Source organism: Triticum urartu, chromosome 1A (genome assembly GCF_056163025.1).
Source record: "Triticum urartu cultivar PI428250 chromosome 1A, HENAU_Tu73, whole genome shotgun sequence".
NCBI classification, from domain to species: domain Eukaryota; kingdom Viridiplantae; phylum Streptophyta; class Magnoliopsida; order Poales; family Poaceae; genus Triticum; species Triticum urartu.
The window spans coordinates 546771285-546783413 of record NC_141873.1 but is presented as its reverse complement, the minus strand read 5'-3'; the positions used below and the strand labels follow the sequence as shown (position 1 = coordinate 546783413).

Below are 12129 nucleotides of genomic sequence, written 5' to 3'. Positions count from 1 at the left end.
ATAGGAATAGAAATCTATTTCTATGAACCAAAGGGCTCTAAAGGAAAAAATCCTATAAGAATCCTGTCCTCTAAAATTCCTATGAAATTCCTCCAAACCAAAGGAGGCCTTAGTTGTAACATGGTCTTTTAGTCCATGTTTAGTCTCAGGAACCAAACAAATAGGGACTTTTTAGAGACTAGCAACTTTTTAGTTGGGACTAAAAAAAGTCCTAGAACTTATGAACCAAACAAGGCCGGAAAAAAAATACATAATAGTCTTCATCCATATGCTTTCTTTTATCTCTTTTTTTTAGAAAACTTTCAATCTACTCCCTCCGTCCCAAAATATAAGAACATAGTGTCAAAAACGTTCTTATATTCTGGGACAGAGGGAGTATTTATCAACTGTCATGGTACTATAAAAAAAACACTAGAAGTAAGAATTACATCCAGGTTCGTAGACGACCTAACAATGACTATACAAGCACTGGAGAGAGCCGAAGATGTGCCACCGTCATCGTCCCTCTCTCAGCGGAGTCGGGTAAACATTGTTCTAGTAAACAGTCGAGAAGTCGTCGTGCTAAGGCCCCATAGGATCAGCGCACCATAACAGCAACCACTGCCGATGAAGAGAAGTCTAGATAGGAAGGATCCAACATGGATACACATAGACGAACGGAGGCCACGAGATCCGTCAGAGACACACCTCCATACGCCCTCCAAACATCGCCGGGACGAGGGCTAGGCAGAGATGACCTTATTCCATCTTCAAGAAGCCGCCTCCGCCTCATCTTCCTGAGTATGACACAAACCCTAACAAAACTAAAAACAGAACATTGTTTTCATCTCCGTCTTCTTAGCAAGCCCGTGAAGAACACTCTTGATATCATCAAAAAAAGTGTCGTTAGAAAAGAAAGGTTGTAAAAAAATGCACCAGAATCTCCAATGACCAATACACCCCGCCATGGGTTACAAGAACCGCAGTGGAAACCTGCCACGAGAGGCAGGACAAACACCAAGTACTACATCCTTACAAAGCATGTAAATGTGGTCAATCCTGAATTTTCTTTTGAGAAACACGTACTCACCCTATGAAACCCCTATTTCTGTAAGCACCTTTCCACATGAAAAAAATGGACATTGTGCAAGCTCCATCACAAAATATCTAGCCTGTCTAAACCATGCTCAGTTCACTCGTTAACTGCCAATAAAAGATATGATGTACGTGTCGGAAAACCCACCCATCAAAGTAAATTGCAACACATACATATGCGTGCGTTCAATGGGAGGAGACGAAGACGTCTGTGGCGACTTCTCAATATTAGGATAATATGCCGGCTCAGTTTTTCGGAGATGCTCGCAGGGATAGCGTGTGCGTGCTTGCGTTCATAGGAATGAGTGTGCGTATATATAAGCATCTGTGTTTGTATTGTGTTTGTTAAAAAGATAAATACATATGTGATATGAGTGAACACATTATCGTGTTTCTCTAGCCTGCTCGACTACTCGCCGTCGTTTGCTACTCGCACCACATGTAGGCGTGTACGTACGTAGGTAGGTGGGCAGGCATAGGCAGGGCCGGGTGAGACTCTGGCACCGAGTACGTACAGAGGAATCTTGCCCAAGGCGGCCAAGGTGAATATGTTGGCCAAGGGTACGGAGTGCAGAGGAGACCGGGATGGCCACCGCGTCGTACCCTAGCGACACGTACGACGGGCGAATATGATCCGGGACGTCACGCTCAAACCCGCACGGATACACGTCGCGGCACGGCCCCTCGGTCTCCGGCACGGCACGGCACGGGCGCTTGGGTCCGACCACGGACGCGGCTCCACGCTCCGATGCCTCCCCCGCGTCGCTCGTCGGGCGCGCGCACGCTCCCGTCTTGTGCGACTCCTAATTTAATCCTTTGAGAAAAGACACAATCATTCCGGTTCAAAATGTCAACTAAGTGTAGCTCAAATGATGGTGTTGGTGATCGTATTTTTTTTGAATTTATTTTGAGTGTTTCTACAATATGCGATCAACAAGAGAAGATGCTTCTGTCGACTAAATGTAGCTCAGTCTTCCGGAGGTGTTTATAAGAATAGAGGTTTGCATGCATGCGATCATAGGATTAGTGTATGTATCAATGTTGATGTCTATACCATGTAAATGAAAAAACATTCCAGTTCAAGAAAAAAACACACAGTCATTTCATTGTCTCTTTCTCTTTACTCCGTACCGTAAGACGGAGATTTAGAAGTGTCGGTCTACAAGATAGTCCTCATGATTCCGTCATGAACAGCAAAATTTCATAAATATATATTTTAAAGAACTCTTTCTGTATTAGGCCCCTGAAAATGTGACTGATATTTGAAACATTTTAGAGTTGTTCCCTTCTCTTCTTCCTCCTGCCACAAGCCTACTTTGCCCCAACCACCGGCCTCCGACATCCACGGTCGGTGGGCGCTATCGTGCACTACCTCGCCGTCCCGCCCTCCTCTCACCTCCTCTGGCCACCTCCCTGACTTCTAAACCCCCTGACCTGCACAACCCCGATGACCCCCGCATCCTCCTCCCAATTAAGTTTCTCTCTGTCTCCACATGGGACGATGCTACTCGTTGTCGCTCGCAGCGTCGTTCCCGACTCTGGTGAGGTCCTAGCTCGACCTTGCCGTGGCCGGCGCTCCTCACACCATCCCCGCCTTCATCCTCATGCAAAACAAAAAGTGACCGACGCAAATAGTTTAGGCACATGGGATATAGCGAAAACCGATAATAGGGATGTAAGTTGGGTCTCATTTAAGTCCACATACGGTCTAACAGCTCAATAATTTTTTTCTTAGGGTAAAATGAACTATGTAACTAGCTGCAACTAACTGAACAGGACTTGCGGGCGTCATTTCTTTGCCATTTACATCCATAGCTAATAAAACAACTGAAAGTGTTGAATGTGGCTAAACAATATGTGTTTGGATGGTTAGGAGAACAGTGGTATCCTCTACCACCAGAGTTCAAGTCTCAACATTGATGCTCGTATTTTTATATATTTATTATAGCCCTTCAGGTTATGTGTCTAAAACGTCTATAATGACTTCTTCAATCTCAAGATAATATGTCGGCTCGGTCTTTCGGAGATGCTTATAAAGATAGAGTATGCGTGCGTTTATAAGGATGAGTGTGTGCGTGTATATATAAGTGCAAGCATATGTACTATGTTTAAAAAAGTGTGTTGTTTGTTTTTTTCTGGTGAAATCAGCATGCTCAATTTCGTTAATGAAAATGGTAGCGGAGCTCCTTTGCTCGATTTATTTCTGGCCACGATTCTTCTCTCGCCTACTCTGCTATTCGTAGTTGCCCTCGAACTGCATGCATGTATACTAAGACTGATCACAGTGGGAAGTAACTTAGTGCATCTTCAGCCGCGCTCCTAAGAAGGCCCTCTAGACGTCTTTTTGTTCGCCGGTGCTAAAAAATCGGCACAGTCACGCCTTCAAGAGCCTAGTTTTCGTCAGCTCAGGCCGAAATTGGCGCCGGCGGACCTAACCCGAACCCGACGTGCTGGGGGTCGCTCGGGGGCGCCGGGCGAATCGTTTTTGACGCGAAGAGCCGCGGGCCCGCCGCGTCAGCGACTCTACCCTCTTCTCGCCCCTTCGTCGTCCTCATCGCCTCATTTCCCGCGGCGAATCAATGCCAAAGTTGCCGCGCGCTGCCGCGCCGGTCAGCCTTCATTGATGCCTCACGGGTGGCGCAGTGAAGGCTGGGCGGCGCGTCCCTCGGCCGCCACGCAATCACGCCACGCGTAACGCGCCGGCCAAGCCTACCACGCGGCGCCTCCGCCTATAAAAGCCGACTGCAAGCGCGCCGGAGAGACTCACCCCGATCATCCACCGACGACGCGCTCATTTCTCCCCCTTTCCTCCTCTCGCCGTCACCAGTTGAGAAAGCATGGCCGAGCGTTTCCCAGGCGACGGCGCGGCGGCGAACGGATTCGGGCGCCGTCATCTGCACGAGGACGAGGCTCGCCTCCTTTTCGAGGCCGAGTACCCGGTCCCGCCGGACATGCGGGTGCCCGGGGCTTGGAGGATCAGCATCGGCGGCGTGCCGGTGCCACCACCACCCACCGGGGCGACGCGGCGTGCGGAGATCGCACGCATCCGCGCGTCCCTGCCACGGGCAGCGAGGGAGGGGCCACGGTACGTCCCCGACAGCCCGCTCTGGGAGCCCTACTTCCGCCGCCGTCACGCCGAGCAGTTCGAGGCCACCAATGGCGTCGTGCCCTCCGGCAGGCTCAACTCCGATGGCCGGAGCTGGTGGTGGGGCGTGCCCGGCCGCATGTTGGAGGCCGTCCTCGAGTACATCGAGGGTGGCAACACGCCGCGCCTCGAGTATCCCGCTCCCCCGTCCTTCTCACGCCGCCGGGGAAGCTCCTGGACGCCGAGGCGCATGGAGACCGAGGCGTCCTCCTCCTCGTCCGGCGGCTCTCCCTGCCTCCGCCTCCGCCCCGTCAAGCCGGAGCCCCAGGACATGTCTGTCAGCGCGCGTACCCGCAGCTCCGGCGGCTGTCCCTGCCTCCACCTCCGCCCTGTCAAGCCGGAGCCCCAGGACACGCCTGTCAGCGCGCGTACCCGCAGCTCCGACGCCCTCGTCGAGCCCAAGGTGGAGTCCAGCCTCCCCCCGGAGTACGAGGAGATAGCCCGGCGCGGCTTCTCCGTCGAGGACGCCATGCGGTGGTCGCGCGACGACTACGTGCGCGAGGAGATGGTCCGGCAGCGCCGGGCCTTGGAGGAGATCGCCGCCCGCAAACGTGGGCGCGAGGACAGGGACGGTGTCATCGTCCTCGATAGCGACGACGACGACGACGCCCCCGGACCGTCCAACCCGCCGTGCCAACCGGGGAGGGATGCAGCAGGGACGGCAGAGGCGTAGGCGGGGGCGACGACGACGACAACGGCGGTGCCTCCTCGGCATGTAGAACCGCGTGGGCGGGCGGCGAGGCGGGCGGCGAGGGAGACGGCGGGGGTAGCCCGCGGTAGTTTTTTTTCTTTTTTTTGTAAAATATGTTTAAATTTGAACGAACTCACCCGTGTTTGCGTTGTGTTTGCGCCGAATTTGAACATTTTAAAAACCCGTGGGGGGCCGCGACTGGGGGACATCACGCCCCCAATGCGCGTTTTAGCGCCGGTGCATCCCCAGGGGGCGATTTTTTGCCCCCTCCTGGGGGGGGGGGGGGGCAACGGCTGGAGATGCCCTTAGACTAGTGTTATGTATATGACACTAGTCTAAGTTACTACTACCTTTATAATGCAAAGTAACATAATAGTAGTATCTTAGATAGCTTCATTTATTAGCTTGTAGACTCATCTTGTCTTGGAAAGTGCTATGTTACAGTAACATATTATGTTATCACCTCTCATTAATTACATGCCACATAAGCAATAATTTTTTGAAGTGTTATGTTACTAGATAAGTTACTTTCACTATGACTAGCATAAGTACTTCATCCGTCCTATAAAACAAGACGCTTTTTGATATATTAGTGTAAAATGTCGTATATTATGGAATAGAGAGAGTTTTATTTAACATAGTACAGACGCAAGTGCTCATATACGTGCGCATACACTCATTCATATGAACGCACACACGCACATCCTATCTCTATGAGCATCTCCAAAAGACCAAGTCGGCATATCATCTTAAAATTTGCGAAGTCTCCTCTCACTGAATACGCATCGCCGAAAGTCCTGCAATAAATTTAGAAATAAATACAAACACCAGAAGTTGAACCTTGATGGGCCGGAGATAGCGCAATCTCTCTAACCATTCAACCACAGGTTGGTTTGGTACATAGAGGCTTGGGATGACTTGGGCACCGAGTAGGAACACTCGCCTCACCTCCGGGCTCCAGAGGACAAAGCAGACCGTACCCGGGGCGCGCGCAGGCGCAGGGGAAGGCGACACGACGGGCACGCCATACATATAACGCGGGAGGCGTCGCCGTCGCGGCCAAACGATCCACGACGGGAACCTTCCCCTCCGCGCTTGGGAAGGCCGCGCGCATGCATGCAGGGCGGGCGCTTGGGCCTGGGCGCGGACCGCGGTGAGCGCCACACGGTTCCCGCTGGGACGCGCCGTCCGTCCGTGTTGTTTGCTTGCTTGCTCGCTGACCGGCGCCAGGGGACGGGCATCGGGATGTGCACGGCGACGTACGGTCCATCCAGACCAGGCATCCACGTCGCCGGCCTGAACAGGACGACGATGCGGTGCCATGACGTGTCGCCCCGTCCGTCCTGCTAGCGGCCAGCCGGCCACCGTTTGCTTCTTCTTTCGTCGTTACAGTATCATCGACCGGTCGTCACGTACCGGTACGTGGCTGGGCTTGCTCGATGCGGGGTCGCCGGCTCGAGTTAGGAAAGTGGTACCAGCAATGAAGTGAAACATGGGGGACTGCAGAGGTGCAGACTTCACGATCCTCGTCTCCGGCCGGTTCAATCCTCGGCCGCGGCACGACACCTGGTGGTCGCTGGCCTAGTCGGATGTTTTCTTTGCTAGAATCAGCACTCTTCTTCTACATATACCCACCCAAAAGATTCTTCTCTTCATTGTTCATCTATAGTAGATTATATATTTTTTGCCACGAGCTCCTGAGTGTTAAAGACCACGAAAACTAGCACGCACCTTGCGCATGTAAGCATATTGAATGACAAAAAATAATAATCAGTTTTCTTTTAAATTTTTGTCATCATGTCAAAGCCGATCAAAATTTGGGCGGTCAAACCAGTGGAACTGGTCAAAATCTGGTTTTGGACTAAATTTACCTGATTTTCAGACTTGAAGGACCAAATGTGTATCAAAAAATCTTGAGGGACCAAGACTATACTTTTGGGAAACTCGAGGGACAAAAAACATACTCCCTCCGTTCCTAAATATAATAAGTCGTTTTTAAAGACTTCAATATGAATTACAAGTCGTATATAGTCCATATTGAAATTTTAAAAAAGACTTGTATGTCGTATGCAATCTATATTGAAATCTCTAAAAGACTTATATTTAGGAACAGATGGAGTGCTTTTCTCTTAAAATAATGTGTGATTGCAACAACATATAAATCAGCTTTTCCACTCTCCTCCTCAATATTGATATCCATCTATGACACAAATAACACATAATAAATATCATTAAATTTGGTCCACAACAAAACAAAACATTTGATCCTCAACACATGATACATGCCATTACAAATTAGTAGCAAATAGATCCACAACAATATAAACAAGTTGAAATCAATACAAATAAGTTTAGAACAAACAAAGTAGCAGAACACATGCTCTAATATTTTTGATAAATGTATCGCTTGTCCTCTTGATCCATTCTAGCCTCACACTAGTTGTCTCCTCCTTGAGGGCACTGAACACATCACGATGTTCCTTCTTCATAAACAACTGTAGAGCATGGAAATACACTTCACTTCTAAGCAGATCTTCATCATTCATCACCACGTCCTTCATCTTTTTAATCTCATCTCTCACAAGATCCTCCTTCATTTCAGATGTCACCGATTTGCGGCTAATCTTTCTCTTTCCCCAAAGGTCAGAAATACACGTAATCACTATCTTTTGCACCATCGCACGATTAGGTGAATAAGGACATGATCTCTTTTTTAGACCTTTAACTTTGATAGATGTAAGAGCAACTCTAGCAAAGTCGCTATATTGACATACTCCATATGGATTATGGAGGCTACAGAGGTTGCATGCAAACACAGAACCACCATAATATCAAATTGTGGGACACATGTACCAATGGGGCATTCCTTTTCCCCAATTATAATAAAGATCCCATGTGAGGTGGGGACCACTTGAAATTTCCTTCCCACAACAACTGCCATATGAAGTGCGCTCCAAAAGGCACCCCAAATCGCCATATATGGAGTTTGGGAGGCCAAATATGAAGGGCCTTTCCAAATCTGCTAGAGTGCCTTTTTTTACCAAAATCATCATAATGGTGGTTATCATGGAGATCAGACCAATATGACGACTGTGTGCTAGAGTTGCACCAACATGGGTAGCGTCTAATTCACATCCTGAGCCCGCCATGTTAGCATCTTCATTCTGAATTTGAGAGCCACGGACTTGCGACGAGGGAGGTGGCGCCCCTCGCATACTCATTTGTCACACTAACATCAACAAACATCTTACTCATTCTGTCCTCAACCGCTAGTGGAGCGAATCAACACTTGGCCGCCAGTTCATTTCTCTGATAAAATATATCGCAAGTTAGTGCTACAATTCCAAGAGAAAAAGGTAACCCAAATGTGAAGATACGAATACATGCATCTCACTTGCCCACCACTCATCGCTAGCCGCAATGGTCATGGTAAGAAGATCTTATCATGATGGATGACTCTTGGTCAATGTCTTCCAAACAATGTGCTTTTTTTCTAGTATATCCTACTTGTTCTTGAATTGTTTGCGTGTGTAATTTCTCTTGGTGTGCTCAGATAACTTATCAAATTGTCGTACCCAAGGTTTGTCAACCATCCATCTTTTCCACGATTATTTGCATTCACTTCTTCCACATAAATATGAAGGAAAAATCCAAGGTTGATACTATCTCACTATGCTTTCATCTATTGCTCGTCATGCCAAAACAAAAGAATTACACAAAATTATTATCAAGAAAATCACAGAGAATTTTATTCACAAGCATTGGAACAACCCCACTGCCAATACAAAAGATACTCTTTTTTGTTTCTTTGTTCATTATCAAATATGCAGTGGTTGGCGATGGCCTATCCGCCATCCATGTACACGACGTCAGAGGAATGGGAGTCGAGCAACAGGACTGAAGGGGACCGGCTGCGACGACTGCTACCCAAAGGAAGAACCATAGATTTGTACCTGCCAGCAGATGAACGCGAGAAGAGGAGGTTCACACGGATGTTTTTCTTCCTGTGGGGACGAGTCGGTTGCATTTTCACTGTAAAATGTGCGAAAAACTGGGGCGCTTCAACATACCCATTTAGTTTTAAGTGGACTTGCTCGAAAAGCCACCCTCCGCCATCGTTTATTCATTGTGAAGGGGGTGTGGGTGAAAATACGTTGAGCCTTACCTCCTCAAACGAGTTCTTTGAGGTTCCTAGATTATGTTCACATTAAGCTGCTATAATAAGCCGTAGTAGCTATATGTAAGGTGACTGAATTTGCAATTTGGGTAAGTCAATTCTCTCCCTAATAATAATAAAGCACCGGATTGATTTTGTCGGGTTCACCGTTACAATATGCTTCTTCCCGTGAATTTACGCTTTCAATTTTTTCATCTATATTATTTTCTACATCCGAGGTGGTACTATCCGTTCTTTCCATGTTTCTTACGTTCGCTGGAGTTCCAAGCCTTTCTTCTACAGGTACGTCCTTTCTGCTAGATGGGCCCCAGTGCACCACATGGCCCAACGAAACCGAGCTAGGCCTGGTGAAAAGTAAACGGCAGTCTCCTCCCCGCTCGATCGCTCCCCTGTTCTCAGGCGCACCAGCCGCCGGGGCCGAACTGGTCTCATAAACACCGCCGCAGGCGTCTCTGACACGGACTCCATCGCCCGTTCTGAACTTATAAAAAGGCCTTGAGTCCCAAGTTTAGTGCGTCCAATCTCGCCGTTCGGCTCGACATTGCCACACCGACGCGTTCAATCTTATCCGCCGGCTGCTGGGTGCCCGCGCCGCTCCCAATATCTAGCGACCCACGGCTGCCCTTCCCAGACCTAGATCGGCTCCACACCGCCACTTGCGACCCTGGCTCCGATGAATGACAACCCACGGTTGCTCCTTCCTGTCTCCGGGAACCCACTACTTTGGCCCTGCTTTGACGACCAACGAGCGTGACGACCACCCACGGATGCAACTCCCTTCTCTACCGGTGCAGGAAGCGGCTCCTCCGTCCTTCAGATCCAGCAAGGTCCCAACAATGCCAGTTCTAGAAACATTATAGCAATGAGAGCACCAGGGCCGCCGTCTCTGAATTTTGTTCGGAGTCAATACAAAGGAGAAGATGTTTCGGGTTTTCTTGATAAAGAGGCTAGCTGCTTGCCCCAAAGTTTGGTCTAAACTGCCGATGCTACTTTATATTGAAGAGAGGTTTTGAGGCAGAAGGTCCCTTTGGAGTTTGGACACTGGTTTTTTTAGTCGCGGAGGATCTGATAGAGATTGGTTGTGACCTATGAAGATGAGATTCTACGTGCATTAAGAACCTTTGAATTTCTTCAACCGTCACATATCCTTTTGTTTTTCTCTTGTAGCCCTGAAAAAGATTGTGAATTGTTAGCTTAGTGTCTATGAAAGTTGCATATCACTTGTTCTCCTGTAAAACGCTCAGTAGTCACTATCTTAGTCCATCAGATTTTGAATTATTAGCTTAGTGTCCATAAATGGTGCATATCACTTTGTCTTAAGTAAAATAGTCAGCATCTTAGTCCATTCATAATTACTAGATTCTTGCGTCTATGCATATGTTAGGTATGTCCATATATGCTAAACGTGGTTTTATTAACTGGCATGTAAAACCCTTTGGCTATGCCACGTGGTCCTGTCTTGGGGTGGAGGAGTTGCATTATTGCTGATCAAATTGGGTCTAGCAGGACATTGACATGTCTTCTCTCTATAGTTCAAAGAAAGAAGCTATGGGGATCCACAGGAACCCACTACTCATAAATTGACACCTACCGCGGAACTTCCATCTCAAGTATTTCTTGCTGATATTGTTAGTGGTTTATGATAATTTTTGTGCCATTTAACTCGGGAATAACCTGTTGAGCTCATTTTTCTTAATACAGGTCCTTCAGAATTGCAACTCAATATCAATGTTGGTTTTCAAAAGGGTTATAATATCTTAGAGGTAATTTGCTGAAATTTCCTTGCAGCTGCTCTCTACTTACATCCATGAACAACGTATTTTTGTTTTTCATTTCCATGCAGATTATTGTACCAGCAAAATTTATCTATTAAGATTACACAATTTTTCTTGCTCAATATATTATTTGAGTTCTTCCGTCCGTGAATTATTGCGTGCCAGATCGGTAAATGTATTTTTTCTTGGTTGTTAGTATTGTCTCCTAGGTCCTAGCCCCATTTAGAGGTATATTAAACATTCTTTTGTGTAGTTTGAATCTTCCTGTTGCATCAATAAATATACGCGCGTTCAGGCAGCAGTAGTTTGTTTGACCTTGAAGTTTGAGCAGTTTATGCCACGTTAACCTGTGCGAACGGTTAAAATGGCTCAGCCATTAAAAGGAATAAACATAGAGTTTCAGAAAGAATGCTTATTGTTCTTGCATTCTCCATTAATAGGTATTTCAGCATACCATAATAGGAATAGAAGTAATGTGTTACCTTGTGCTTTATTATCTTCACTCGAAGGATATTCACAATGGTCCTTTTAGGGCCCAGCCACAACTTATAGCAAATTATACAACACTATGATAATTAGCTTTAGGTTGTTGCACCTATAATTTGTACGTCATGTGGTTTTTATGTCATTGTAAAATTTAAAATGTATACTCAGGTTTTAGTGGCTACGATAATGTAGTCAGTTTCTATCATAATTATTTTGGCAGGGAAGTTTCTATCATATATTTCTTTGTGACCGAGTTCACATGCATCTGTAGTATAATTTTTTTGTTGAGCCGGCCTTGCAATCAAGAAGGGTTTCTTTTTAGTCCTGCACGTAGATACCTCAAGATTTTCTTGAAGTTGTTGTGGCCGCCATCGGCGTTGTTGAGGTTTGTAAGAAGGCTACCAAAACTAATCATAAATTATTCTATAGGTTTGTAAGAAAATGTTTATTTATTTTATGTCCATTGCAGCGCCCAAGGTCTTATCTACATATTTAATCTACATGCAATTGATGTCATGTTTTATCACAAAAATAAATATTTGGATTAATGCTTATTCAATGCATTTTCATGTGTTATTGAATATCTAACATTGTTTTAAATGAACTTATTAAGCTTGGTACATGAAAAGATTGTTTTCTCTCAATTGCAATCCCATGGGCACAATATCAAACCATATTGTATCCTAGCTGTCGGGCAACAAAGAATCACGGCACTCAGGCATACAAGAGGAATCATACCACATACAGGTGTCATACGGGTGGGAAGGTATAGTACAATCGA

At 46.9% G+C, this 12129-nt stretch overlaps 1 long non-coding RNA gene across 1 annotated transcript in view; it reads right to left on the bottom strand.

Moving 5' to 3' along the window:
- The window catches only part of LOC147992487 (uncharacterized), a 285776-nt gene that overhangs the window by 67805 nt on the left and 205842 nt on the right, over window positions 1-12129 (bottom strand). The gene's annotated exons all lie outside the window — the stretch shown is intronic.